The following is a 25,085-nucleotide window of genomic DNA, read 5'->3' on the forward strand; positions in this document are numbered from 1 at the left end:
GTGCTTCCTGTGGCCCTGCAGGCTTTGGAATAGCCACAGGCCCCAGAGGCGTAACTAGGCAGGGCATTCCTTGGTTGAGGCAGTTCACTTGACCCAGAACACCCTACTTCGGGGAGTTGGTTCAGGCAAGCAAACGCAAGGTAACATGTGTCTCTTTGGACTGGTTAGAAACCACAGGGAGGTAAGCTGAGTGTGCGCGTGGAAACGGGAGCCTGCTGGAACTATCCTTGCTTTCCCACTTGGAAGGCTGCATTCATGCTGCCTTGAAGCTGCCTGACGTCCCCTGCTGTTGACAGGCCTGGAAACCCGGTCGAAATGCTTCTGGGAAGAAAATGAGTTTGCTCCGTCTCAACCCGGTGCTTCCATGGCCGCGGTGGTGGTTAGCCTGACAAGCTCCAGAGCGAAAGGGAAACTCAACGTGAGAATTTGCCTCCAGTTTAGTTCCTGCGTAGCCGGGTAGGAAGGGCGGCATGCAGCAGTTTCCATGAGTTCGTAGTCCCCGTTCGGGTTTACTTTAACGAAATTACCCATTTGAGGACTCCTAGGCCCCTCGGGCGTGCATCCATTTCCCTCCAAGGTCACTGAGGACCTCCAGAAACCCCCTACGCCGTGGTCCCGCTGAGCAACATCGAGGCCCATTGCTCTGCCCCTCGGAGGCCCTGTGTGCGTGCCGAGTGATGGGCAACACTCTGCACGTTCCTTGAGGAGAGCTACATTTCCAGAGCCCTCAAACAGCCTCAGGACCAGATTTCTGGTGAGTCCGAAGCTCCCAGGAAATATTTGTCGTCGCCCTTGTGAGAGCTGCCGTGAGAAAACACTCTGCTTTGCCTCCTTCGCGGGCCTCGTACCTGAAGGCACTCTGCTCGAGGAGAACGTCAGCATCTCGCAATGCTGAGTCGCTAACGGGACAGCCAGATTGAGCACAGGCCTGGAGGGAAGGCCCTGACGTGAGGTGCAGAAGCGGAGCCGCGCAGCAGTTTCCATGAGGCCGTAGCCTCTGCTCTGCGTGTCTTTAACGGCAGTAGAGTTTCCTGGACACCTGGGAGGCTCGCGGGGGCACCCTGTTCCAGGCTGGAACACGGAGTACTCCCAGGCACCCCTGGGTCTGCTGAGCAACGTCCAGGCACGGAGCCCTTTGGAGCCGCTCTCTATACGCCGAGTGTAGGGAAACGCCCTGCACTCTCTCCTGGAGCAGATTCGATTCCCCACCAAACCCACACTTTCACGAACAGACTTCTGGCACGTCTCACATGCCTTTGAGGTCTTACGCCTTGCCCTAGCCTGAGCTGCCCTGAGAGACCCCTCGGCCTCGCATTGCATCTAGGACCTCCTGCCTGAAATCACCCTGCCTCCAAGCGAAAGTCGGCTTGCGTTCTTACTGCGATTTAAGCCCTGTGCTTCCTGTGGCCCTGCAGGCTTTGGAATAGCCACAGGCCCCAGAGGCGTAACTAGGCAGGGCATTCCTTGGTTGAGGCAGTTCACTTAACCCAGAACACCCTGCTTCGGGGAGTTGGTTCAGGGAAGCAAACGCCGGGTAACATGTGTCTCTTTGGACTGGTTAGAAACCACAGGGAGGTAAGCTGAGTGTGCGCGAGGAAACGGGAGCCTGCTGGAACTATCCTTGCTTTCCCACTTGGAAGGCTGCATTCATGCTGCCTTGAAGCTGCCTGACGTCCCCTGCTGTTGACAGGCCTGGAAACCCGGTCGAAATGCTTCTGGGAAGAAAATGAGTTTGCTCCGTCTCAACCCGGTGCTTCCATGGCCGCGGTGGTGGTTAGCCTGACAAGCTCCAGAGCGAAAGGGAAACTCAACGTGAGAATTTGCCTCCAGTTTAGGCCCTGCGTAGCCGGGCGGAAGGGCGGCATGCAGCAGTTTCCATGAGTTCGTAGTCCCCGTTCGGGTTTATTTTAACGAAATTACCCATTTGAGGACTCCTAGGCCCCTCGGGCGTGCATCCATTTCCCTCCAAGGTCACTGAGGACCTCCAGACACCCCCCACGCCGTGGTCCCGCTGAGCAACATCGAGGCCCATTGCTCTGCCCCTCGGAGGCCCTGTGTGCGTGCCGAGTGATGGGCAACACTCTGCACGTTCCTTGAGGAGAGCTACATTTCCAGAGCCCTCAAACAGCCTCAGGACCAGATTTCTGGTGAGTCCGAAGCTCCCAGGAAATATTTGTCGTCGCCCTTGTGAGAGCTGCCGTGAGAAAACACTCTGCTTTGCCTCCTTCGCGGGCCTCGTACCTGAAGGCACTCTGCTCGAGGAGAACGTCAGCATCTCGCAATGCTGAGTCGCTAACGGGACAGCCAGATTAAGCACAGGCCTGGAGGGAAGGCCCTGACGTGAGGTGCAGAAGCGGAGCCGCGCAGCAGTTTCCATGAGGCCGGAGCCTCTGCTCTGCGTGTCTTTAACGGCAGTAGAGTTTCCTGGACACCTGGGAGGCTCGCGGGGGCACCCTCTTCCAGGCTGGAACACGGAGTACTCCCAGGCACCCCTGGGTCTGCTGAGCAACGTCCAGGCACGGAGCCCTTTGGAGCCGCTCTCTATACGCCGAGTGTAGGGAAACGCCCTGCACTCTCTCCTGGAGCAGATTCGATTCCCCACCAAACCCACACTTTCACGAACAGACTTCTGGCACGTCTCACATGCCTTTGAGGTCTTACGCCTTGCCCTAGCCTGAGCTGCCCTGAGAGACCATTCGGCCTCGCATTCCATCTAGGACCTCCTGCCTGAAGTCACCCTGCCTCCAAGCGAAAGTCGGCTTGCGTTCTTACTGCGATTTAAGCCCTGTGCTTCCTGTGGCCCTGCAGGCTTTGGAATAGCCACAGGCCCCAGAGGCGTAACTAGGCAGGGCATTCCTTGGTTGAGGCAGTTCACTTAACCCAGAACACCCTGCTTCGGGGAGTTGGTTCAGGGAAGCAAACGCCGGGTAACATGTGTCTCTTTGGACTGGTTAGAAACCACAGGGAGGTAAGCTGAGTGTGCGCGAGGAAACGGGAGCCTGCTGGAACTATCCTTGCTTTCCCACTTGGAAGGCTGCATTCATGCTGCCTTGAAGCTGCCTGACGTCCCCTGCTGTTGACAGGCCTGGAAACCCGGTCGAAATGCTTCTGGGAAGAAAATGAGTTTGCTCCGTCTCAACCCGGTGCTTCCATGGCCGCGGTGGTGGTTAGCCTGACAAGCTCCAGAGCGAAAGGGAAACTCAACGTGAGAATTTGCCTCCAGTTTAGGCCCTGCGTAGCCGGGCGGAAGGGCGGCATGCAGCAGTTTCCATGAGTTCGTAGTCCCCGTTCGGGTTTATTTTAACGAAATTACCCATTTGAGGACTCCTAGGCCCCTCGGGCGTGCATCCATTTCCCTCCAAGGTCACTGAGGACCTCCAGACACCCCCCACGCCGTGGTCCCGCTGAGCAACATCGAGGCCCATTGCTCTGCCCCTCGGAGGCCCTGTGTGCGTGCCGAGTGATGGGCAACACTCTGCACGTTCCTTGAGGAGAGCTACATTTCCAGAGCCCTCAAACAGCCTCAGGACCAGATTTCTGGTGAGTCCGAAGCTCCCAGGAAATATTTGTCGTCGCCCTTGTGAGAGCTGCCGTGAGAAAACACTCTGCTTTGCCTCCTTCGCGGGCCTCGTACCTGAAGGCACTCTGCTCGAGGAGAACGTCAGCATCTCGCAATGCTGAGTCGCTAACGGGACAGCCAGATTAAGCACAGGCCTGGAGGGAAGGCCCTGACGTGAGGTGCAGAAGCGGAGCCGCGCAGCAGTTTCCATGAGGCCGGAGCCTCTGCTCTGCGTGTCTTTAACGGCAGTAGAGTTTCCTGGACACCTGGGAGGCTCGCGGGGGCACCCTGTTCCAGGCTGGAACACGGAGTACTCCCAGGCACCCCTGGGTCTGCTGAGCAACGTCCAGGCACGGAGCCCTTTGGAGCCGCTCTCTATACGCCGAGTGTAGGGAAACGCCCTGCACTCTCTCCTGGAGCAGATTCGATTCCCCACCAAACCCACACTTTCACGAACAGACTTCTGGCACGTCTCACATGCCTTTGAGGTCTTACGCCTTGCCCTAGCCTGAGCTGCCCTGAGAGACCATTCGGCCTCGCATTGCATCTAGGACCTCCTGCCTGAAGTCACCCTGCCTCCAAGCGAAAGTCGGCTTGCGTTCTTACTGCGATTTAAGCCCTGTGCTTCCTGTGGCCCTGCAGGCTTTGGAATAGCCACAGGCCCCAGAGGCGTAACTAGGCAGGGCATTCCTTGGTTGAGGCAGTTCACTTGACCCAGAACACCCTATTTCGGGGAGTTGGTTCAGGGAAGCAAACGCAAGGTAACATGTGTCTCTTTGGACTGGTTAGAAACCACAGGGAGGTAAGCTGAGTGTGCGCGTGGAAACGGGAGCCTGCTGGAACTATCCTTGCTTTCCCACTTGGAAGGCTGCATTCATGCTGCCTTGAAGCTGCCTGACGTCCCCTGCTGTTGACAGGCCTGGAAACCCGGTCGAAATGCTTCTGGGAAGAAAATGAGTTTGCTCCGTCTCAACCCGGTGCTTCCATGGCCGCGGTGGTGGTTAGCCTGACAAGCTCCAGAGCGAAAGGGAAACTCAACGTGAGAATTTGCCTCCAGTTTAGTTCCTGCGTAGCCGGGTAGGAAGGGCGGCATGCAGCAGTTTCCATGAGTTCGTAGTCCCCGTTCGGGTTTATTTTAACGAAATTACCCATTTGAGGACTCCTAGGCCCCTCGGCTGTGCATCCATTTCCCTCCAAGGTCACTGAGGACCTCCAGAAACCCCCTACGTCGTGGTCCCGCTGAGCAACATCGAGGCCCATTGCTCTGCCCCTCGGAGGCCCTGTGTGCGTGCCGAGTGATGGGCAACACTCTGCACGTTCCTTGAGGAGAGCTACATTTCCAGATCCCTCAAACAGCCACAGGACAAGATTTCTGGTGAGTCCGAAGCTCCCAGGAAATATTTGTCGTCGCCCTTGTGAGAGCTGCCGTGAGAAAACACTCTGCTTTGCCTCCTTCGCGGGCCTCGTACCTGAAGGCACTCTGCTCGAGGAGAACGTCAGCATCTCGCAATGCTGAGTCGCTAACGGGACAGCCAGATTGAGCACAGGCCTGGAGGGAAAGCCCTGACGTGAGGTGCAGAAGCGGAGCCGCGCAGCAGTTTCCATGAGGCCGTAGCCTCTGCTCTGTGTGTCTTTAACGGCAGTAGAGTTTCCTGGACACCTGGGAGGCTCGCGCGGGCACGCTGTTCCAGGCTGGAACACGGAGTACGCCCAGGCACCCCTGGGTCTGCTGAGCAACGTCCAGGCACGGAGCCCTTTGGAGCCGCTCTCTATACGCCGAGTGTAGGGAAACGCCCTGCACTCTCTCCTGGAGCAGATTCGATTCCCCACCAAACCCACACTTTCACGAACAGACTTCTGGCACGTCTCACATGCCTTTGAGGTCTTACGCCTTGCCCTAGCCTGAGCTGCCCTGAGAGACCCCTCGGCCTCGCATTCCATCTAGGACCTCCTGCCTGAAATCACCCTGCCTCCAAGCGAAAGTCGGCTTGCGTTCTTACTGCGATTTAAGCCCTGTGCTTCCTGTGGCCCTGCAGGCTTTGGAATAGCCACAGGCCCCAGAGGCGTAACTAGGCAGGGCATTCCTTGGTTGAGGCAGTTCACTTGACCCAGAACACCCTACTTCGGGGAGTTGGTTCAGGCAAGCAAACGCAAGGTAACATGTGTCTCTTTGGACTGGTTAGAAACCACAGGGAGGTAAGCTGAGTGTGCGCGTGGAAACGGGAGCCTGCTGGAACTATCCTTGCTTTCCCACTTGGAAGGCTGCATTCATGCTGCCTTGAAGCTGCCTGACGTCCCCTGCTGTTGACAGGCCTGGAAACCCGGTCGAAATGCTTCTGGGAAGAAAATGAGTTTGCTCCGTCTCAACCCGGTGCTTCCATGGCCGCGGTGGTGGTTAGCCTGACAAGCTCCAGAGCGAAAGGGAAACTCAACGTGAGAATTTGCCTCCAGTTTAGTTCCTGCGTAGCCGGGTAGGAAGGGCGGCATGCAGCAGTTTCCATGAGTTCGTAGTCCCCGTTCGGGTTTACTTTAACGAAATTACCCATTTGAGGACTCCTAGGCCCCTCGGGCGTGCATCCATTTCCCTCCAAGGTCACTGAGGACCTCCAGAAACCCCCTACGCCGTGGTCCCGCTGAGCAACATCGAGGCCCATTGCTCTGCCCCTCGGAGGCCCTGTGTGCGTGCCGAGTGATGGGCAACACTCTGCACGTTCCTTGAGGAGAGCTACATTTCCAGAGCCCTCAAACAGCCTCAGGACCAGATTTCTGGTGAGTCCGAAGCTCCCAGGAAATATTTGTCGTCGCCCTTGTGAGAGCTGCCGTGAGAAAACACTCTGCTTTGCCTCCTTCGCGGGCCTCGTACCTGAAGGCACTCTGCTCGAGGAGAACGTCAGCATCTCGCAATGCTGAGTCGCTAACGGGACAGCCAGATTGAGCACAGGCCTGGAGGGAAGGCCCTGACGTGAGGTGCAGAAGCGGAGCCGCGCAGCAGTTTCCATGAGGCCGTAGCCTCTGCTCTGCGTGTCTTTAACGGCAGTAGAGTTTCCTGGACACCTGGGAGGCTCGCGGGGGCACCCTGTTCCAGGCTGGAACACGGAGTACTCCCAGGCACCCCTGGGTCTGCGGAGCAACGTCCAGGCACGGAGCCCTTTGGAGCCGCTCTCTATACGCCGAGTGTAGGGAAACGCCCTGCACTCTCTCCTGGAGCAGATTCGATTCCCCACCAAACCCACACTTTCACGAACAGACTTCTGGCACGTCTCACATGCCTTTGAGGTCTTACGCCTTGCCCTAGCCTGAGCTGCCCTGAGAGACCCCTCGGCCTCGCATTGCATCTAGGACCTCCTGCCTGAAATCACCCTGCCTCCAAGCGAAAGTCGGCTTGCGTTCTTACTGCGATTTAAGCCCTGTGCTTCCTGTGGCCCTGCAGGCTTTGGAATAGCCACAGGCCCCAGAGGCGTAACTAGGCAGGGCATTCCTTGGTTGAGGCAGTTCACTTAACCCAGAACACCCTGCTTCGGGGAGTTGGTTCAGGGAAGCAAACGCCGGGTAACATGTGTCTCTTTGGACTGGTTAGAAACCACAGGGAGGTAAGCTGAGTGTGCGCGAGGAAACGGGAGCCTGCTGGAACTATCCTTGCTTTCCCACTTGGAAGGCTGCATTCATGCTGCCTTGAAGCTGCCTGACGTCCCCTGCTGTTGACAGGCCTGGAAACCCGGTCGAAATGCTTCTGGGAAGAAAATGAGTTTGCTCCGTCTCAACCCGGTGCTTCCATGGCCGCGGTGGTGGTTAGCCTGACAAGCTCCAGAGCGAAAGGGAAACTCAACGTGAGAATTTGCCTCCAGTTTAGGCCCTGCGTAGCCGGGCGGAAGGGCGGCATGCAGCAGTTTCCATGAGTTCGTAGTCCCCGTTCGGGTTTATTTTAACGAAATTACCCATTTGAGGACTCCTAGGCCCCTCGGGCGTGCATCCATTTCCCTCCAAGGTCACTGAGGACCTCCAGACACCCCCCACGCCGTGGTCCCGCTGAGCAACATCGAGGCCCATTGCTCTGCCCCTCGGAGGCCCTGTGTGCGTGCCGAGTGATGGGCAACACTCTGCACGTTCCTTGAGGAGAGCTACATTTCCAGAGCCCTCAAACAGCCTCAGGACCAGATTTCTGGTGAGTCCGAAGCTCCCAGGAAATATTTGTCGTCGCCCTTGTGAGAGCTGCCGTGAGAAAACACTCTGCTTTGCCTCCTTCGCGGGCCTCGTACCTGAAGGCACTCTGCTCGAGGAGAACGTCAGCATCTCGCAATGCTGAGTCGCTAACGGGACAGCCAGATTAAGCACAGGCCTGGAGGGAAGGCCCTGACGTGAGGTGCAGAAGCGGAGCCGCGCAGCAGTTTCCATGAGGCCGGAGCCTCTGCTCTGCGTGTCTTTAACGGCAGTAGAGTTTCCTGGACACCTGGGAGGCTCGCGGGGGCACCCTCTTCCAGGCTGGAACACGGAGTACTCCCAGGCACCCCTGGGTCTGCTGAGCAACGTCCAGGCACGGAGCCCTTTGGAGCCGCTCTCTATACGCCGAGTGTAGGGAAACGCCCTGCACTCTCTCCTGGAGCAGATTCGATTCCCCACCAAACCCACACTTTCACGAACAGACTTCTGGCACGTCTCACATGCCTTTGAGGTCTTACGCCTTGCCCTAGCCTGAGCTGCCCTGAGAGACCATTCGGCCTCGCATTCCATCTAGGACCTCCTGCCTGAAGTCACCCTGCCTCCAAGCGAAAGTCGGCTTGCGTTCTTACTGCGATTTAAGCCCTGTGCTTCCTGTGGCCCTGCAGGCTTTGGAATAGCCACAGGCCCCAGAGGCGTAACTAGGCAGGGCATTCCTTGGTTGAGGCAGTTCACTTGACCCAGAACACCCTATTTCGGGGAGTTGGTTCAGGGAAGCAAACGCAAGGTAACATGTGTCTCTTTGGACTGGTTAGAAACCACAGGGAGGTAAGCTGAGTGTGCGCGTGGAAACGGGAGCCTGCTGGAACTATCCTTGCTTTCCCACTTGGAAGGCTGCATTCATGCTGCCTTGAAGCTGCCTGACGTCCCCTGCTGTTGACAGGCCTGGAAACCCGGTCGAAATGCTTCTGGGAAGAAAATGAGTTTGCTCCGTCTCAACCCGGTGCTTCCATGGCCGCGGTGGTGGTTAGCCTGACAAGCTCCAGAGCGAAAGGGAAACTCAACGTGAGAATTTGCCTCCAGTTTAGTTCCTGCGTAGCCGGGTAGGAAGGGCGGCATGCAGCAGTTTCCATGAGTTCGTAGTCCCCGTTCGGGTTTATTTTAACGAAATTACCCATTTGAGGACTCCTAGGCCCCTCGGGTGTGCATCCATTTCCCTCCAAGGTCACTGAGGACCTCCAGAAACCCCCTACGCCGTGGTCCCGCTGAGCAACATCGAGGCCCATTGCTCTGCCCCTCGGAGGCCCTGTGTGCGTGCCGAGTGATGGGCAACACTCTGCACGTTCCTTGAGGAGAGCTACATTTCCAGATCCCTCAAACAGCCACAGGACAAGATTTCTGGTGAGTCCGAAGCTCCCAGGAAATATTTGTCGTCGCCCTTGTGAGAGCTGCCGTGAGAAAACACTCTGCTTTGCCTCCTTCGCGGGCCTCGTACCTGAAGGCACTCTGCTCGAGGAGAACGTCAGCATCTCGCAATGCTGAGTCGCTAACGGGACAGCCAGATTGAGCACAGGCCTGGAGGGAAGACCCTGACGTGAGGTGCAGAAGCGGAGCCGCGCAGCAGTTTCCATGAGGCCGTAGCCTCTGCTCTGTGTGTCTTTAACGGCAGTAGAGTTTCCTGGACACCTGGGAGGCTCGCGGGGGCACCCTGTTCCAGGCTGGAACACGGAGTACGCCCAGGCACCCCTGGGTCTGCTGAGCAACGTCCAGGCACGGAGCCCTTTGGAGCCGCTCTCTATACGCCGAGTGTAGGGAAACGCCCTGCACTCTCTCCTGGAGCAGATTCGATTCCCCACCAAACCCACACTTTCACGAACAGACTTCTGGCACGTCTCACATGCCTTTGAGGTCTTACGCCTTGCCCTAGCCTGAGCTGCCCTGAGAGACCCCTCGGCCTCGCATTGCATCTAGGACCTCCTGCCTGAAATCACCCTGCCTCCAAGCGAAAGTCGGCTTGCGTTCTTACTGCGATTTAAGCCCTGTGCTTCCTGTGGCCCTGCAGGCTTTGGAATAGCCACAGGCCCCAGAGGCGTAACTAGGCAGGGCATTCCTTGGTTGAGGCAGTTCACTTGACCCAGAACACCCTACTTCGGGGAGTTGGTTCAGGGAAGCAAACGCAAGGTAACATGTGTCTCTTTGGACTGGTTAGAAACCACAGGGAGGTAAGCTGAGTGTGCGCGTGGAAACGGGAGCCTGCTGGAACTATCCTTGCTTTCCCACTTGGAAGGCTGCATTCATGCTGCCTTGAAGCTGCCTGACGTCCCCTGCTGTTGACAGGCCTGGAAACCCGGTCGAAATGCTTCTGGGAAGAAAATGAGTTTGCTCCGTCTCAACTCGGTGCTTCCATGGCCGCGGTGGTGGTTAGCCTGACAAGCTCCAGAGCGAAAGGGAAACTCAACGTGAGAATTTGCCTCCAGTTTAGTTCCTGCGTAGCCGGGTAGGAAGGGCGGCATGCAGCAGTTTCCATGAGTTCGTAGTCCCCGTTCGGGTTTACTTTAACGAAATTACCCATTTGAGGACTCCTAGGCCCCTCGGGCGTGCATCCATTTCCCTCCAAGGTCACTGAGGACCTCCAGAAACCCCCTACGCCGTGGTCCCGCTGAGCAACATCGAGGCCCATTGCTCTGCCCCTCGGAGGCCCTGTGTGCGTGCCGAGTGATGGGCAACACTCTGCACGTTCCTTGAGGAGAGCTACATTTCCAGAGCCCTCAAACAGCCTCAGGACCAGATTTCTGGTGAGTCCGAAGCTCCCAGGAAATATTTGTCGTCGCCCTTGTGAGAGCTGCCGTGAGAAAACACTCTGCTTTGCCTCCTTCGCGGGCCTCGTACCTGAAGGCACTCTGCTCGAGGAGAACGTCAGCATCTCGCAATGCTGAGTCGCTAACGGGACAGCCAGATTGAGCACAGGCCTGGAGGGAAGGCCCTGACGTGAGGTGCAGAAGCGGAGCCGCGCAGCAGTTTCCATGAGGCCGTAGCCTCTGATCTGCGTGTCTTTAACGGCAGTAGAGTTTCCTGGACACCTGGGAGGCTCGCGGGGGCACCCTGTTCCAGGCTGGAACACGGAGTACTCCCAGGCACCCCTGGGTCTGCTGAGCAACGTCCAGGCACGGAGCCCTTTGGAGCCGCTCTCTATACGCCGAGTGTAGGGAAACGCCCTGCACTCTCTCCTGGAGCAGATTCGATTCCCCACCAAACCCACACTTTCACGAACAGACTTCTGGCACGTCTCACATGCCTTTGAGGCCTTACGCCTTGCCCTAGCCTGAGCTGCCCTGAGAGACCCCTCGGCCTTGCATTGCATCTAGGACCTCCTGCCTGAAATCACCCTGCCTCCAAGCGAAAGTCGGCTTGCGTTCTTACTGCGATTTAAGCCCTGTGCTTCCTGTGGCCCTGCAGGCTTTGGAATAGCCACAGGCCCCAGAGGCGTAACTAGGCAGGGCATTCCTTGGTTGAGGCAGTTCACTTAACCCAGAACACCCTGCTTCGGGGAGTTGGTTCAGGGAAGCAAACGCCGGGTAACATGTGTCTCTTTGGACTGGTTAGAAACCACAGGGAGGTAAGCTGAGTGTGCGCGAGGAAACGGGAGCCTGCTGGAACTATCCTTGCTTTCCCACTTGGAAGGCTGCATTCATGCTGCCTTGAAGCTGCCTGACGTCCCCTGCTGTTGACAGGCCTGGAAACCCGGTAGAAATGCTTCTGGGAAGAAAATGAGTTTGCTCCGTCTCAACCCGGTGCTTCCATGGCCGCGGTGGTGGTTAGCCTGACAAGCTCCAGAGCGAAAGGGAAACTCAACGTGAGAATTTGCCTCCAGTTTAGGCCCTGCGTAGCCGGGCGGAAGGGCGGCATGCAGCAGTTTCCATGAGTTCGTAGTCCCCGTTCGGGTTTATTTTAACGAAATTACCCATTTGAGGACTCCTAGGCCCCTCGGCTGTGCATCCATTTCCCTCCAAGGTCACTGAGGACCTCCAGACACCCCCCACACCGTGGTCCCGCTGAGCAACATCGAGGCCCATTGCTCTGCCCCTCGGAGGCCCTGTGTGCGTGCCGAGTGATGGGCAACACTCTGCACGTTCCTTGAGGAGAGCTACATTTCCAGAGCCCTCAAACAGCCTCAGGACCAGATTTCTGGTGAGTCCGAAGCTCCCAGGAAATATTTGTCGTCGCCCTTGTGAGAGCTGCCGTGAGAAAACACTCTGCTTTGCCTCCTTCGCGGGCCTCGTACCTGAAGGCACTCTGCTCGAGGAGAACGTCAGCATCTCGCAATGCTGAGTCGCTAACGGGACAGCCAGATTAAGCACAGGCCTGGAGGGAAGGCCCTGACGTGAGGTGCAGAAGCGGAGCCGCGCAGCAGTTTCCATGAGGCCGGAGCCTCTGCTCTGCGTGTCTTTAACGGCAGTAGAGTTTCCTGGACACCTGGGAGGCTCGCGGGGGCACCCTGTTCCAGGCTGGAACACGGAGTACTCCCAGGCACCCCTGGGTCTGCTGAGCAACGTCCAGGCACGGAGCCCTTTGGAGCCGCTCTCTATACGCCGAGTGTAGGGAAACGCCCTGCACTCTCTCCTGGAGCAGATTCGATTCCCCACCAAACCCACACTTTCACGAACAGACTTCTGGCACGTCTCACATGCCTTTGAGGTCTTACGCCTTGCCCTAGCCTGAGCTGCCCTGAGAGACCATTCGGCCTCGCATTGCATCTAGGACCTCCTGCCTGAAGTCACCCTGCCTCCAAGCGAAAGTCGGCTTGCGTTCTTACTGCGATTTAAGCCCTGTGCTTCCTGTGGCCCTGCAGGCTTTGGAATAGCCACAGGCCCCAGAGGCGTAACTAGGCAGGGCATTCCTTGGTTGAGGCAGTTCACTTGACCCAGAACACCCTATTTCGGGGAGTTGGTTCAGGGAAGCAAACGCAAGGTAACATGTGTCTCTTTGGACTGGTTAGAAACCACAGGGAGGTAAGCTGAGTGTGCGCGTGGAAACGGGAGCCTGCTGGAACTATCCTTGCTTTCCCACTTGGAAGGCTGCATTCATGCTGCCTTGAAGCTGCCTGACGTCCCCTGCTGTTGACAGGCCTGGAAACCCGGTCGAAATGCTTCTGGGAAGAAAATGAGTTTGCTCCGTCTCAACTCGGTGCTTCCATGGCCGCGGTGGTGGTTAGCCTGACAAGCTCCAGAGCGAAAGGGAAACTCAACGTGAGAATTTGCCTCCAGTTTAGTTCCTGCGTAGCCGGGTAGGAAGGGCGGCATGCAGCAGTTTCCATGAGTTCGTAGTCCCCGTTCGGGTTTATTTTAACGAAATTACCCATTTGAGGACTCCTAGGCCCCTCGGCTGTGCATCCATTTCCCTCCAAGGTCACTGAGGACCTCCAGAAACCCCCTACGTCGTGGTCCCGCTGAGCAACATCGAGGCCCATTGCTCTGCCCCTCGGAGGCCCTGTGTGCGTGCCGAGTGATGGGCAACACTCTGCACGTTCCTTGAGGAGAGCTACATTTCCAGATCCCTCAAACAGCCACAGGACAAGATTTCTGGTGAGTCCGAAGCTCCCAGGAAATATTTGTCGTCGCCCTTGTGAGAGCTGCCGTGAGAAAACACTCTGCTTTGCCTCCTTCGCGGGCCTCGTACCTGAAGGCACTCTGCTCGAGGAGAACGTCAGCATCTCGCAATGCTGAGTCGCTAACGGGACAGCCAGATTGAGCACAGGCCTGGAGGGAAAGCCCTGACGTGAGGTGCAGAAGCGGAGCCGCGCAGCAGTTTCCATGAGGCCGTAGCCTCTGCTCTGTGTGTCTTTAACGGCAGTAGAGTTTCCTGGACACCTGGGAGGCTCGCGGGGGCACCCTGTTCCAGGCTGGAACACGGAGTACGCCCAGGCACCCCTGGGTCTGCTGAGCAACGTCCAGGCACGGAGCCCTTTGGAGCCGCTCTCTATACGCCGAGTGTAGGGAAACGCCCTGCACTCTCTCCTGGAGCAGATTCGATTCCCCACCAAACCCACACTTTCACGAACAGACTTCTGGCACGTCTCACATGCCTTTGAGGTCTTACGCCTTGCCCTAGCCTGAGCTGCCCTGAGAGACCCCTCGGCCTCGCATTCCATCTAGGACCTCCTGCCTGAAATCACCCTGCCTCCAAGCGAAAGTCGGCTTGCGTTCTTACTGCGATTTAAGCCCTGTGCTTCCTGTGGCCCTGCAGGCTTTGGAATAGCCACAGGCCCCAGAGGCGTAACTAGGCAGGGCATTCCTTGGTTGAGGCAGTTCATTTGACCCAGAACACCCTACTTCGGGGAGTTGGTTCAGGCAAGCAAACGCAAGGTAACATGTGTCTCTTTGGACTGGTTAGAAACCACAGGGAGGTAAGCTGAGTGTGCGCGTGGAAACGGGAGCCTGCTGGAACTATCCTTGCTTTCCCACTTGGAAGGCTGCATTCATGCTGCCTTGAAGCTGCCTGACGTCCCCTGCTGTTGACAGGCCTGGAAACCCGGTCGAAATGCTTCTGGGAAGAAAATGAGTTTGCTCCGTCTCAACCCGGTGCTTCCATGGCCGCGGTGGTGGTTAGCCTGACAAGCTCCAGAGCGAAAGGGAAACTCAACGTGAGAATTTGCCTCCAGTTTAGTTCCTGCGTAGCCGGGTAGGAAGGGCGGCATGCAGCAGTTTCCATGAGTTCGTAGTCCCCGTTCGGGTTTATTTTAACGAAATTACCCATTTGAGGACTCCTAGGCCCCTCGGCTGTGCATCCATTTCCCTCCAAGGTCACTGAGGACCTCCAGACACCCCCCACACCGTGGTCCCGCTGAGCAACATCGAGGCCCATTGCTCTGCCCCTCGGAGGCCCTGTGTGCGTGCCGAGTGATGGGCAACACTCTGCACGTTCCTTGAGGAGAGCTACATTTCCAGAGCCCTCAAACAGCCTCAGGACCAGATTTCTGGTGAGTCCGAAGCTCCCAGGAAATATTTGTCGTCGCCCTTGTGAGAGCTGCCGTGAGAAAACACTCTGCTTTGCCTCCTTCGCGGGCCTCGTACCTGAAGGCACTCTGCTCGAGGAGAACGTCAGCATCTCGCAATGCTGAGTCGCTAACGGGACAGCCAGATTGAGCACAGGCCTGGAGGGAAGGCCCTGACGTGAGGTGCAGAAGCGGAGCCGCGCAGCAGTTTCCATGAGGCCGTAGCCTCTGCTCTGCGTGTCTTTAACGGCAGTAGAGTTTCCTGGACACCTGGGAGGCTCGCGGGGGCACCCTGTTCCAGGCTGGAACACGGAGTACTCCCAGGCACCCCTGGGTCTGCTGAGCAACGTCCAGGCCCGGAGCCCTTTGGAGCCGCTCTCTATACGCCGAGTGTAGGGAAACGCCCTGCACTCTCTCCTGGAGCAGATTCGATTCCCCACCAAACCCACACTTTCACGAACAGACTTCTGGCACGTCTCACATGCCTTTGAGGCCTTACGCCTTGCCCTAGCCTGAGCTGCCCTGAGAGACCCCTCGGCCTCGCATTGCATCTAGGACCTCCTGCCTGAAATCACCCTGCCTCCAAGCGAAAGTCGGCTTGCGTTCTTACTGCGATTTAAGCCCTGTGCTTCCTGTGGCCCTGCAGGCTTTGGAATACCCACAGGCCCCAGAGGCGTAACTAGGCAGGGCATTCCTTGGTTGAGGCAGTTCACTTGACCCAGAACACCCTACTTCGGGGAGTTGGTTCAGGGAAGCAAACGCAAGGTAACATGTGTCTCTTTGGACTGGTTAGAAACCACAGGGAGGTAAGCTGAGTGTGCGCGTGGAAACGGGAGCCTGCTGGAACTATCCTTGCTTTCCCACTTGGAAGGCTGCATTCATGCTGCCTTGAAGCTGCCTGACGTCCCCTGCTGTTGACAGGCCTGGAAACCCGGTAGAAATGCTTCTGGGAAGAAAATGAGTTTGCTCCGTCTCAACTCGGTGCTTCCATGGCCGCGGTGGTGGTTAGCCTGACAAGCTCCAGAGCGAAAGGGAAACTCAACGTGAGAATTTGCCTCCAGTTTAGGCCCTGCGTAGCCGGGCAGGAAGGGCGGCATGCAGCAGTTTCCATGAGTTCGTAGTCCCCGTTCGGGTTTATTTTAACGAAATTACCCATTTGAGGACTCCTAGGCCCCTCGGGCGTGCATCCATTTCCCACCAAGGTCACTGAGGACCTTCAGACACCCCCCCACGCCGTGGTCCCGCTGAGCAACATCGAGGCCCATTGCTCTGCCCCTCGGAGGCCCTGTGTGCGTGCCGAGTGATGGGCAACACTCTGCACGTTCCTTGAGGAGAGCTACATTTCCAGAGCCCTCAAACAGCCTCAGGACCAGATTTCTGGTGAGTCCGAAGCTCCCAGGAAATATTTGTCGTCGCCCTTGTGAGAGCTGCCGTGAGAAAACACTCTGCTTTGCCTCCTTCGCGGGCCTCGTACCTGAAGGCACTCTGCTCGAGGAGAACGTCAGCATCTCGCAATGCTGAGTCGCTAACGGGACAGCCAGATTGAGCACAGGCCTGGAGGGAAGGCCCTGACGTGAGGTGCAGAAGCGGAGCCGCGCAGCAGTTTCCATGAGGCCGTAGCCTCTGCTCTGCGTGTCTTTAACGGCAGTAGAGTTTCCTGGACACCTGGGAGGCTCGCGGGGGCACCCTGTTCCAGGCTGGAACACGGAGTACTCCCAGGCACCCCTGGGTCTGCTGAGCAACGTCCAGGCCCGGAGCCCTTTGGAGCCGCTCTCTATACGCCGAGTGTAGGGAAACGCCCTGCACTCTCTCCTGGAGCAGATTCGATTCCCCACCAAACCCACACTTTCACGAACAGACTTCTGGCACGTCTCACATGCCTTTGAGGTCTTACGCCTTGCCCTAGCCTGAGCTGCCCTGAGAGACCCCTCGGCCTCGCATTGCATCTAGGACCTCCTGCCTGAAATCACCCTGCCTCCAAGCGAAAGTCGGCTTGCGTTCTTACTGCGATTTAAGCCCTGTGCTTCCTGTGGCCCTGCAGGCTTTGGAATAGCCACAGGCCCCAGAGGCGTAACTAGGCAGGGCATTCCTTGGTTGAGGCAGTTCACTTAACCCAGAACACCCTGCTTCGGGGAGTTGGTTCAGGGAAGCAAACGCAGGGTAACCTGTGTCTCTTTGGACTGGTTAGAAACCACAGGGAGGTAAGCTGAGTGTGCGCGTGGAAACGGGAGCCTGCTGGAACTATCCTTGCTTTCCCACTTGGAAGGCTGCATTCATGCTGCCTTGAAGCTGCCTGACGTCCCCTGCTGTTGACAGGCCTGGAAACCCGGTCGAAATGCTTCTGGGAAGAAAATGAGTTTGCTCCGTCTCAACCCGGTGCTTCCATGGCCGCGGTGGTGGTTAGCCTGACAAGCTCCAGAGCGAAAGGGAAACTCAACGTGAGAATTTGCCCCCAGTTTAGGCCCTGCGTAGCCGGGCAGGAAGGGCGGCATGCAGCAGTTTCCATGAGTTCGTAGTCCCCGTTCGGGTTTATTTTAACGAAATTACCCATTTGAGGACTCCTAGGCCCCTCGGGCGTGCATCCATTTCCCTCCAAGGTCACTGAGGACCTTCAGACACCCCCCCACGCCGTGGTCCCGCTGAGCAACATCGAGGCCCATTGCTCTGCCCCTCGGAGGCCCTGTGTGCGTGCCGAGTGATGGGCAACACTCTGCACGTTCCTTGAGGAGAGCTACATTTCCAGAGCCCTCAAACAGCCTCAGGACCAGATTTCTGGTGAGTCCGAAGCTCCCAGGAAATATTTGTCGTCGCCCTTGTGAGAGCTGCCGTGAGAAAACACTCTGCTTTGCCTCCTTCGCGGGCCTCGTACCTGAAGGCACTCTGCTCGAGGAGAACGTCAGCATCTCGCAATGCTGAGTCGCTAACGGGACAGCCAGATTGAGCACAGGCCTGGAGGGAAGGCCCTGACGTGAGGTGCAGAAGCGGAGCCGCGCAGCAGTTTCCATGAGGCCGTAGCCTCTGCTCTGCGTGTCTTTAACGGCAGTAGAGTTTCCTGGACACCTGGGAGGCTCGCGGGGGCACCCTGTTCCAGGCTGGAACACGGAGTACTCCCAGGCACCCCTGGGTCTGCTGAGCAACGTCCAGGCACGGAGCCCTTTGGAGCCGCTCTCTATACGCCGAGTGTAGGGAAACGCCCTGCACTCTCTCCTGGAGCAGATTCGATTCCCCACCAAACCCACACTTTCACGAACAGACTTCTGGCACGTCTCACATGCCTTTGAGGTCTTACGCCTTGCCCTAGCCTGAGCTGCCCTGAGAGACCCCTCGGCCTCGCATTGCATCTAGGACCTCCTGCCTGAAATCACCCTGCCTCCAAGCGAAAGTCGCCTTGCGTTCTTACTGCGATTTAAGCCCTGTGCTTCCTGTGGCCCTGCAGGCTTTGGAATAGCCACAGGCCCAAGAGGCGTAACTAGGCAGGGCATTCCTTGGTTGAGGCAGTTCACTTGACCCAGAACACCCTACTTCGGGGAGTTGGTTCAGGGAAGCAAACGTAAGGTAACATGTGTCTCTTTGGACTGGTTAGAAACCACAGGGAAGTAAGCTGAGTGTGCGCGTGGAAACGGGAGCCTGCTGGAACTATCCTTGCTTTCCCACTTGGAAGGCTGCATTCATGCTGCCTTGAAGCTGCCTGACGTCCCCTGCTGTTGACAGGCCTGGAAACCCTGTCGAAATGCTTCTGGGAAGAAAATGAGTTTGCTCCGTCTCAACCCGGTGCTTCCATGGCCGCGGTGGTGGTTAGCCTGACAAGCTCCAGAGCGAAAGGGAAACTCAACGTGAGAATTTGCCCCCAGTTTAGGCCCTGCGTAGCCGGGCAGGAAGGGCGGCATGCAGCAGTTTCCATGAGTTCGTAGTCCCCGTTCGGGTTTATTTTAACGAAATTACCCATTTGAGGACTCCTAGGCCCCTCGGGCGTGCATCCACTTCCCTCCAAGGTCACTGAGGACCTTCAGACACCCCCCACGCCGTGGTCCCGCTGAGCAACATCGAGGCCCATTGCTCTGCCCCTCGGAGGCCCTGTGTGCGTGCCGAGTGATGGGCAACACTCTGCACGTTCCTTGAGGAGAGCTACATTTCCAGAGCCCTCAAACAGCCTCAGGACCAGATTTCTGGTGAGTCCGAAGCTCCCAGGAAATATTTGTCGTCGCCCTTGTGAGAGCTGCCGTGAGAAAACACTCTGCTTTGCCTCCTTCGCGGGCCTCGTACCTGAAGGCACTCTGCTCGAGGAGAACGTCAGCATCTCGCAATGCTGAGTCGCTAACGGGACAGCCAGATTGAGCACAGGCCTGGAGGGAAGGCCCTGACGTGAGGTGCAGAAGCGGAGCCGCGCAGCAGTTTCCATGAGGCCGTAGCCTCTGCTCTGCGTGTCTTTAACGGCAGTAGAGTTTCCTGGACACCTGGGAGGCTCGCGGGGGCACCCTGTTCCAGGCTGGAACACGGAGTACTCCCAGGCACCCCTGGGTCTGCTGAGCAACGTCCAGGCCCGGAGCCCTTTGGAGCCGCTCTCTATACGCCGAGTGTAGGGAAACGCCCTGCACTCTCTCCTGGAGCAGATTCGATTCCCCACCAAACCCACACTTTCACGAACAGACTTCTGGCACGTCTCACATGCCTTTGAGGCCTTACGCCTTGCCCTAGCCTGAGCTGCCCTGAGAGACCCCTCGGCCTCGCATTGCATCTAGGACCTCCTGCCTGAAATCACCCTGCCTCCAAGCGAAAGTCGGCTTGCGTTCTTACTGCGATTTAAGCCCTGTGCTTCCTGTGGCCCTGCAGGCTTTGGAATACCCACAGGCCCCAGAGGCGTAACTAGGCAGGGCATTCCTTGGTTGAGGCAGTTCACTTGACCCAGAACACCCTACTTCGGGGAGTTGGTTCAGGGAAGCAAACGCAAGGTAACATGTGTCTCTTTGGACTGGTTAGAAACCACAGGGAGGTAAGCTGAGTGTGCGCGTGGAAACGGGAGCCTGCTGGAACTATCCTTGCTTTCCCACTTGGAAGGCTGCATTCATGCTGCCTTGAAGCTGCCTGACGTCCCCTGCTGTTGACAGGCCTGGAAACCCGGTAGAAATGCTTCTGGGAAGAAAATGAGTTTGCTCCGTCTCAACTCGGTGCTTCCATGGCCGCGGTGGTGGTTAGCCTGACAAGCTCCAGAGCGAAAGGGAAACTCAACGTGAGAATTTGCCTCCAGTTTAGGCCCTGCGTAGCCGGGCAGGAAGGGCGGCATGCAGCAGTTTCCATGAGTTCGTAGTCCCCGTTCGGGTTTATTTTAACGAAATTACCCATTTGAGGACTCCTAGGCCCCTCGGGCGTGCATCCATTTCCCACCAAGGTCACTGAGGACCTTCAGACACCCCCCCACGCCGTGGTCCCGCTGAGCAACATCGAGGCCCATTGCTCTGCCCCTCGGAGGCCCTGTGTGCGTGCCGAGTGATGGGCAACACTCTGCACGTTCCTTGAGGAGAGCTACATTTCCAGAGCCCTCAAACAGCCTCAGGACCAGATTTCTGGTGAGTCCGAAGCTCCCAGGAAATATTTGTCGTCGCCCTTGTGAGAGCTGCCGTGAGAAAACACTCTGCTTTGCCTCCTTCGCGGGCCTCGTACCTGAAGGCACTCTGCTCGAGGAGAACGTCAGCATCTCGCAATGCTGAGTCGCTAACGGGACAGCCAGATTGAGCACAGGCCTGGAGGGAAGGCCCTGACGTGAGGTGCAGAAGCGGAGCCGCGCAGCAGTTTCCATGAGGCCGTAGCCTCTGCTCTGCGTGTCTTTAACGGCAGTAGAGTTTCCTGGACACCTGGGAGGCTCGCGGGGGCACCCTGTTCCAGGCTGGAACACGGAGTACTCCCAGGCACCCCTGGGTCTGCTGAGCAACGTCCAGGCACGGAGCCCTTTGGAGCCGCTCTCTATACGCCGAGTGTAGGGAAACGCCCTGCACTCTCTCCTGGAGCAGATTCGATTCCCCACCAAACCCACACTTTCACGAACAGACTTCTGGCACGTCTCACATGCCTTTGAGGTCTTACGCCTTGCCCTAGCCTGAGCTGCCCTGAGAGACCCCTCGGCCTCGCATTGCATCTAGGACCTCCTGCCTGAAATCACCCTGCCTCCAAGCGAAAGTCGGCTTGCGTTCTTACTGCGATTTAAGCCCTGTGCTTCCTGTGGCCCTGCAGGCTTTGGAATAGCCACAGGCCCCAGAGGCGTAACTAGGCAGGGCATTCCTTGGTTGAGGCAGTTCACTTAACCCAGAACACCCTGCTTCGGGGAGTTGGTTCAGGGAAGCAAACGCAGGGTAACCTGTGTCTCTTTGGACTGGTTAGAAACCACAGGGAGGTAAGCTGAGTGTGCGCGTGGAAACGGGAGCCTGCTGGAACTATCCTTGCTTTCCCACTTGGAAGGCTGCATTCATGCTGCCTTGAAGCTGCCTGACGTCCCCTGCTGTTGACAGGCCTGGAAACCCGGTCGAAATGCTTCTGGGAAGAAAATGAGTTTGCTCCGTCTCAACCCGGTGCTTCCATGGCCGCGGTGGTGGTTAGCCTGACAAGCTCCAGAGCGAAAGGGAAACTCAACGTGAGAATTTGCCCCCAGTTTAGGCCCTGCGTAGCCGGGCAGGAAGGGCGGCATGCAGCAGTTTCCATGAGTTCGTAGTCCCCGTTCGGGTTTATTTTAACGAAATTACCCATTTGAGGACTCCTAGGCCCCTCGGGCGTGCATCCATTTCCCTCCAAGGTCACTGAGGACCTTCAGACACCCCCCCACGCCGTGGTCCCGCTGAGCAACATCGAGGCCCATTGCTCTGCCCCTCGGAGGCCCTGTGTGCGTGCCGAGTGATGGGCAACACTCTGCACGTTCCTTGAGGAGAGCTACATTTCCAGAGCCCTCAAACAGCCTCAGGACCAGATTTCTGGTGAGTCCGAAGCTCCCAGGAAATATTTGTCGTCGCCCTTGTGAGAGCTGCCGTGAGAAAACACTCTGCTTTGCCTCCTTCGCGGGCCTCGTACCTGAAGGCACTCTGCTCGAGGAGAACGTCAGCATCTCGCAATGCTGAGTCGCTAACGGGACAGCCAGATTGAGCACAGGCCTGGAGGGAAGGCCCTGACGTGAGGTGCAGAAGCGGAGCCGCGCAGCAGTTTCCATGAGGCCGTAGCCTCTGCTCTGCGTGTCTTTAACGGCAGTAGAGTTTCCTGGACACCTGGGAGGCTCGCGGGGGCACCCTGTTCCAGGCTGGAACACGGAGTACTCCCAGGCACCCCTGGGTCTGCTGAGCAACGTCCAGGCACGGAGCCCTTTGGAGCCGCTCTCTATACGCCGAGTGTAGGGAAACGCCCTGCACTCTCTCCTGGAGCAGATTCGATTCCCCACCAAACCCACACTTTCACGAACAGACTTCTGGCACGTCTCACATGCCTTTGAGGTCTTACGCCTTGCCCTAGCCTGAGCTGCCCTGAGAGACCCCTCGGCCTCGCATTGCATCTAGGACCTCCTGCCTGAAATCACCCTGCCTCCAAGCGAAAGTCGCCTTGCGTTCTTACTGCGATTTAAGCCCTGTGCTTCCTGTGGCCCTGCAGGCTTTGGAATAGCCACAGGCCCAAGAGGCGTAACTAGGCAGGGCATTCCTTGGTTGAGGCAGTTCACTTGACCCAGAACACCCTACTTCGGGGAGTTGGTTCAGGGAAGCAAACGTAAGGTAACATGTGTCTCTTTGGACTGGTTAGAAACCACAGGGAAGTAAGCTGAGTGTGCGCGTGGAAACGGGAGCCTGCTGGAACTATCCTTGCTTTCCCACTTGGAAGGCTGCATTCATGCTGCCTTGAAGCTGCCTGACGTCCCCTGCTGTTGACAGGCCTGGAAACCCTGTCGAAATGCTTCTGGGAAGAAAATGAGTTTGCTCCGTCTCAACCCGGTGCTTCCATGGCCGCGGTGGTGGTTAGCCTGACAAGCTCCAGAGCGAAAGGGAAACTCAACGTGAGAATTTGCCCCCAGTTTAGGCCCTGCGTAGCCGGGCAGGAAGGGCGGCATGCAGCAGTTTCCATGAGTTCGTAGTCCCCGTTCGGGTTTATTTTAACGAAATTACCCATTTGAGGACTCCTAGGCCCCTCGGGCGTGCATCCACTTCCCTCCAAGGTCACTGAGGACCTTCAGACACCCCCCACGCCGTGGTCCCGCTGAGCAACATCGAGGCCCATTGCTCTGCCCCTCGGAGGCCCTGTGTGCGTGCCGAGTGATGGGCAACACTCTGCACGTTCCTTGAGGAGAGCTACATTTCCAGAGCCCTCAAACAGCCTCAGGACCAGATTTCTGGTGAGTCCGAAGCTCCCAGGAAATATTTGTCGTCGCCCTTGTGAGAGCTGCCGTGAGAAAACACTCTGCTTTGCCTCCTTCGCGGGCCTCGTACCTGAAGGCACTCTGCTCGAGGAGAACGTCAGCATCTCGCAATGCTGAGTCGCTAACGGTACAGCCAGATTGAGCACAGGCCTGGAGGGAAGGCCCTGACGTGAGGTGCAGAAGCGGAGCCGCGCAGCAGTTTCCATGAGGCCGTAGCCTCTGCTCTGCGTGTCTTTAACGGCAGTAGAGTTTCCTGGACACCTGGGAGGCTCGCGGGGGCACCCTGTTCCAGGCTGGAACACGGAGTACTCCCAGGCACCCCTGGGTCTGCTGAGCAACGTCCAGGCACGGAGCCCTTTGGAGCCGCTCTCTATACGCCGAGTGTAGGGAAACGCCCTGCACTCTCTCCTGGAGCAGATTCGATTCCCCACCAAACCCACACTTTCACGAACAGACTTCTGGCACGTCTCACATGCCTTTGAGGTCTTACGCCTTGCCCTAGCCTGAGCTGCCCTGAGAGACCCCTCGGCCTCGCATTGCATCTAGGACCTCCTGCCTGAAATCACCCTGCCTCCAAGCGAAAGTCGGCTTGCGTTCTTACTGCGATTTAAGCCCTGTGCTTCCTGTGGCCCTGCAGGCTTTGGAATAGCCACAGGCCCCAGAGGCGTAACTAGGCAGGGCATTCCTTGGTTGAGGCAGTTCACTTGACCCAGAACACCCCGCTTCGGGGAGTTGGTTCAGGGAAGCAAACGCAGGGTAACATGTGTCTCTTTGGACTGGTTAGAAACCACAGGGAGGCAAGCTGAGTGTGCGCGTGGAAACGGGAGCCTGCTGGAACTATCCTTGCTTTCCCACTTGGAAGGCTGCATTCATGCTGCCTTGAAGCTGCCTGACGTCCCCTGCTGTTGACAGGCCTGGAAACCCGGTCGAAATGCTTCTGGGAAGAAAATGAGTTTGCTCCGTCTCAACCCGGTGCTTCCATGGCCGCGGTGGTGGTTAGCCTGACAAGCTCCAGAGCGAAAGGGAAACTCAACGTGAGAATTTGCCTCCAGTTTCGGCCCTGCGTAGCCGGGCAGGAAGGGCGGCATGCAGCAGTTTCCATGAGTTCGTAGTCCCCGTTCGGGTTCATTTTAAAGAAATTACCCATTTGAGGACTCCTAGGCCCCTCGGGCGTGCATCCATTTCCCTCCAAGGTCACTGAGGACCTTCAGACACCCCCCACGCCGTGGTCCCGCTGAGCAACATCGAGGCCCATTGCTCTGCCCCTCGGAGGCCCTGTGTGCGTGCCGAGTGATGGGCAACACTCTGCACGTTCCTTGAGGAGAGCTACATTTCCAGAGCCCTCAAACAGCCTCAGGACCAGATTTCTGGTGAGTCCGAAGCTCCCAGGAAATATTTGTCGTCGCCCTTGTGAGAGCTGCCGTGAGAAAACACTCTGCTTTGCCTCCTTCGCGGGCCTCGTACCTGAAGGCACTCTGCTCGAGGAGAACGTCAGCATCTCGCAATGCTGAGTCGCTAACGGGACAGCCAGATTGAGCACAGGCCTGGAGGGAAGGCCCTGACGTGAGGTGCAGAAGCGGAGCCGCGCAGCAGTTTCCATGAGGCCGTAGCCTCTGCTCTGCGTGTCTTTAACGGCAGTAGAGTTTCCTGGACACCTGGGAGGCTCGCGGGGGCACCCTGTTCCAGGCTGGAACACGGAGTACTCCCAGGCACCCCTGGGTCTGCTGAGCAACGTCCAGGCACGGAGCCCTTTGGAGCCGCTCTCTATACGCCGAGTGTAGGGAAACGCCCTGCACTCTCTCCTGGAGCAGATTCGATTCCCCACCAAACCCACACTTTCACGAACAGACTTCTGGCACGTCTCACATGCCTTTGAGGTCTTACGCCTTGCCCTAGCCTGAGCTGCCCTGAGAGACCCCTCGGCCTCGCATTGCATCTAGGACCTCCTGCCTGAAATCACCCTGCCTCCAAGCGAAAGTCGCCTTGCGTTCTTACTGCGATTT

This window comes from Orcinus orca, chromosome 18 (genome assembly GCF_937001465.1).
Source record: "Orcinus orca chromosome 18, mOrcOrc1.1, whole genome shotgun sequence".
Lineage (NCBI taxonomy): Eukaryota > Metazoa > Chordata > Mammalia > Artiodactyla > Delphinidae > Orcinus > Orcinus orca.